Source organism: Chrysochloris asiatica, unplaced genomic scaffold (assembly GCF_000296735.1).
Source record: "Chrysochloris asiatica unplaced genomic scaffold, ChrAsi1.0 scaffold00095, whole genome shotgun sequence".
NCBI classification, from domain to species: Eukaryota; Metazoa; Chordata; class Mammalia; order Afrosoricida; family Chrysochloridae; genus Chrysochloris; species Chrysochloris asiatica.
In genome coordinates, this window is record NW_006408613.1 from 3,330,380 (window position 1) to 3,335,741 (window position 5,362).

At 36.6% G+C, this 5,362-nt stretch overlaps 1 pseudogene; it reads right to left on the minus strand.

The window, feature by feature from the left end:
- Positions 1-273: 273 nt before the first annotated feature.
- Positions 274-1,146, minus strand: LOC102814220 (annotated as a pseudogene).
- Positions 1,147-5,362: the final 4,216 nt, after the last annotated feature.

Genomic DNA, 5,362 nt, shown 5'->3' on the forward strand with positions numbered 1-5,362 from the left:
TTCATCTCTCATACTTTGGACATATTGTCAGGAGAGAACAGCCGCTGGAGAAGGATGTCATGCTGGGTAAGGTGGAGGGTCAGAGAAAAAGAGGGAGACCCCCAACGAGATGGATCAGCCAGGTGGCATCATTGATGGCGTCAAGTGTGGCAGCGGTAGTGAGGTTGGCCCAGGATCAGACATTGTTTCGTTCTGCTGTGCATGGGGTTGCTATGAGTCGGTTCCGGCTCGATGGCACCTGGCAACAACAACAATAGAAAATTGTGGTTTGGTTTAGCTTTCAGTCACCTGCTCCTGAGCTCTGAGAAATCTTGCAGTCTTCTGAGCTACCCAGCCTTTCTTCTGGGCAAGACACATTTTTGGGCGATTCCACGTCTTCTTTTTTACATCTTTCTTAGGCTTCTTCTCATATACAGGATTCTCTTGTATAGCAATATGTGTTTTCTTAAAGATCTCCATCATATCTGGAGTTGTGTTGTTCTTTATAAATTGAAAGCATCTTCATCTTCTTCCAGTAGGTAATGCATATGATCTTCAACATTCTCACGTATGATGTGTTTTTGATGTATTTCTGCATTTAATTCCTTGCTTTCTGAATCATAACCAGGGAATTTCTTGGCACTGTGAGGGATAGACAAGCCTCCATCCACAGCATCCTTCAGATACCCCCAAACTTAATTTCCCGTAGTAGTTCTGGCAAGGACTGTATCTGAGTAGCAGGTAAAGGCACCAGGTTGACCATTAGTACTTTCCACGTTGTATCATCTCCAGTTACCTCCATTTGGCCTTCATAGATTTTGTTCATACCAAACCTATTGAGAAGCTAGTGGGCCAGCAGCAAGCCAGTATAATATGGTGCAGCATAATTTGTCAGGCCAACTTTCACATCATGCTTTGGGAGTTTGTGAGCATAAACTGTGCAGGCAATCATATCCCCTTCTATATGGGTATATGCAATCTGCAAATGATATATCTGTTGCTTACATGAATAATCATACTATATTTGGGTATGTTGTGTTTATTTTTATCCTGGATTACCAAGCGTTTTCAAGCATTACTATCAGTTGTACCTTTTCATCTTCTTCTAAATTTCACTTGATAGCTCTTGAAGTAGGCCTTGTTATTGACAATTTTAACAAGCCCCATCCTGTGGAACAGAGGCCGGCATCCACGTCTCACCACATACCTTGGAATCAATGTAATTTTATAACTGGTAGATATTTCTGCTCTTATTCTGTGCACAAAGATAAGATTTTCCTTAATCATTATATTCAAGTAAATAAAGCCAGTTCTAGTAAGTTAATTTTAGCACTTGTTAATTAATGTGTAAATGACTGAATCAAGTAAGCAAACGCCTAACCAATCAACCAGCCAATATTGGATGCAAGTATAGCCAGGTGACCTGTATGAAGATAATTTAAAATACATGTTAATATGTAGTGTTCAGTCTCTTTGTTCACCAGATTGAACATTGGTAGAGTCAGTGGATAGCACAAATTTTTGAGCACTCGACTACTAGTTTAAAAGTTGATGATTTGAATTCACTTAGCTCTGATAGCATAGTGGTTACGAGTTGGGCTGCTAACCAACCTCAAGGTCAACAGATCAAAACTACCAGCTGTTTTGTGGGTGTGGTAACGATTTACAGTCTCAGAAACCCTATACGGGGTCGTTATAAGCCAGAACCGACTCTACAGCACATAACCAACCAACCAGATGTTACCCCAGAATACATGTCTCATTATCTACTTCTTAAAAGTTGTATCCTTAAAATCCCTAGGAAACAGTTTTAATCTGTACATAGGGGTTACCATGATTTGGAATCAACCTAATGGTAATTAATAGAAACAACATCTGGTAAAAGGTTATTTTTCTCAAAAGCTATAAACAGCAATTAAGTGATACACTCATGTATATCCAAAAATGTTTTGGCTCTCTAGTTTTTAATAATCTACCTAAAGGTTTCATTTTCTTACTCAAGGTTCCTAAAAATTATATTCACCTTGATTAAACCGTGCTGGGTCTTCTTCCACTATCTGATACTTAAGTTGTTCGAATCTATATGAAATAATAAGGGACCTATTAAACGGATAAGCAAAGATGAAAGACTATGACTAAAACCTTTATATATTGCTGGGTTTTACCACATATGAGACTATATTTTACTTCAAAATTCTGTTTCCACCTTAGAGATGCTTTCATCCATTGGACATCGATCGCTGTTTTTTTATAATAGATTCCCATTGCTATAAATAACTGAATCCTAAAAAATTAATAACTTACATATGACTTTCTTTTCTGTGTGAATTATATTACTAAGTTAATAAAATATAAAAATAATGTGCTTTTATATGAATAAGAAAATAAGTAAACCATACTGCTACAATATCACAGAAACATTTATAAAAAATATAAAAATGTGAAGTTAATTGTTTCCCAACATGTCTTCCATCTAAGTCTACGTACTTCTGAAGACCGCGTTTCCATCTATGTAACCCTTCCTGAAGGAAAACCATGCTCTTTGAGTTCTACTCTGTGAAAGCAGAAGTTTTGGCATCCTTAAGTGATTCAAATTGTGTTTGTTTTCAGTGTTTTTTGATTTTGTAAAGTGAAATAAGTCTGAATGGGCAAGGTCAAGACTGTCAAGTAGATGGGATAATGTTTACCATTGCAATTAATTTAGGGTAGTCCTGTCAACTTTAGGAAAAAACAGATGCACTGTCATGATAGGAAAAAAAGAAAAGGTCTTGGTGCAACTTTCCTCGCCTGTTTCTCACCAATAATAAGTCTCTGTGATCATCCTTTGATAAAATATATTCATTAATAAAATATATCACTGTTACCCCTTTGGTCACAATGACCATCTGAGTTGTCCTCTCAACCTTGAATTTAACTGGTCCAAAAGATCCTTTTGGTGGTCACTTTTTTGACTAAAAAAATTTTAAAGGCACCCTAATCATCCTGACCAGTGAACTTGAGAGAACTTTTCTATAATAATTCATTGATCCACAAGGACATATTTAAACACATTTTGTTTGGAATAAACCTATGCATGAATGAACTGGAAATGTAGTAACAATACTTTTTTATTTACCCTCATATAAAAGTCTTGTGTGGTATTATGAGTTAATTCACTGGACTGGTTTGAAAAGAAAGGTCAGTCATTAAAGCTCACCAGTTTCTCCTCTGAAAACCCTATTCAGGGTCACTATGGGTCAGAACCAACTCGATAGCTCTGACAGCAACAACATATAAAGGTATTTGCTGTAATTTAGAATACTCCTAGATGTCTCTCTAATTACATTTTATATTAAAAATAAGTTTCCTGAACCTACAAGCCCCTATTATTTTCTCCAATATATTCTCTAATACCTGATGGGTGTTGTTGTTGTTAGGTGTCATCAAGTCGGTACCAACTCATAGCGACCTTATACACAGCAGAACAAAACACTGCCAGATCCTGGGCCAACCTCACTACTGTTGCCACACTTGTGTCCATCGGTGGTGCCACTTGGCCAATCCATCTCGGTGGGGTCTTCCTCCTCTTTCTAAAAATCAAAACCCTCAGTATTTTCCCATGTACAAAAGATTAGGTGTTCCTATTGATGTAGGACTAAGTCAGATTTCAGTATAGTTTTTTGTTCTGTAAAAAATGGGGTTTTTAGAAGGTGTATCTGATGTATTACTGAAGGCCCCACTGCAAACATCAAACTTCATGATTGCTAGTTAATCAGATTGAGAATCTGGAGGAATTGAGAGCATACATGAGGAGCAGACTTCAGACTGAGTTCTCTGCTCTCTAAAACGGTCACTGCAATGATTGATTAGGAAACCTTTTGGGCTGATGTTGATGTCTGTACAAACTTTCTTCTTCTACTCTGATCAGGAGATCTATTTGCTTATGACTTTTCAGACTTGCTTTTTCTGCTCTGATCAGACCTACCAGTTGCCGTTGTTCCACTGCACTACTGACTTATGAATTAATTTCTCCAGAATCATTATCACTATCTTTGTCATAATTCATGAAATGAAATAGATTAATTCCTCTGAGTCAAATTCAAATAAAAGATTCATGCAAGAACAGCTGATTGGTGGAACATACATTGATATTTGGAACACTACTTGCAAGGAGTCTAAAAATGTATGTCTCTTAACTTATTTATTTTTCCAGCCTTTTTATTTAGAATGAATTATAACAGATATAGTGTAAACCAAAGCAGATAGTCAACAGATGATCCATTTTTATGGTAAAATAGCATTTTTTAAAAGTCAGAAGGCTCAGATTTTACAAAGCTTACATTCAATTGTGGAAGACAAGTATTTTATGCTGATTTGATAATTGGTTAAATATCCATTTTTTTGTGAGCTAAGAAGAAAGATAGAAGAATGAATGACAGAAGACTAAGTTTATTTCCATTGGATGGGAGACTTCTCTAAGGAGTTGACCTTTGAATAAACATCAGAATGGTAGAAAGAAGAAAAGGTTTGGGAGTTTTAGAAAAATAATATTCCATGTAGTTAAATATCAAGTGGTAGATATTCAAGACAGAAATGAAATGTTTCTTATATTATATAAGAAACAAGAAGTTCAAGGTTGCTGGAGTGGTATTATTAAAGTGGAAAACACAACAGATGAATTCAGAAAGAGGCTGATCATCTACAGAATTTAGAACATGTTACAGATTTTTCTTTTACTGAGCATAGCGTAAACTTTTTAAAGGGTACTGACTGCTGATTGGAGTAACTATAGGGCCCTAAGAATGGAGGCAGGAGATAAACTAGGATATTGGTGTAATCATTAATGTTTGGAGCATGGGACTTATCAAATTCAGAAGTTGTTGGATTTTGAATACATTTCAAAGATAAAATCAGCAAGATTTTATGTATATTACAAGGTGATAGAAAAAAAGAAGAATGAAGGATGAAAGTTTCACTTTTTAAAAAAAGTTTTTTATGAATTATGTAATTGTTTACATGGGAGAACATTTGCTTTACATTCATCCTATCGTATTTTATTTCATTACAATGATTACAATCCCATCCATGCATCATCAAACAACCAAAGGCTATACCCCACAAGCCTGCCCCAGGCCATCCACACAGCCCCTGTCCCTCCCTGAGTCCAGAGTCCCCAGCTGCTCCATCTCTTCACATCATCATCTGTGCCTCTATCTCTGGCATCACTGTTTTTCTGGGTAGGGTCCCACATTATGCTCTTCTCCCTTGATGGTCCCAGGGACCTCTGCTCCTAGACTGCAAAATCAACCACTCCCCTACTTTTGCTACAAAACATCTGTCATCACATTTCCAACCCTCAGTCAGTCCTGATAGCAATTATTCACTATTGTACCAGAGTCTTATC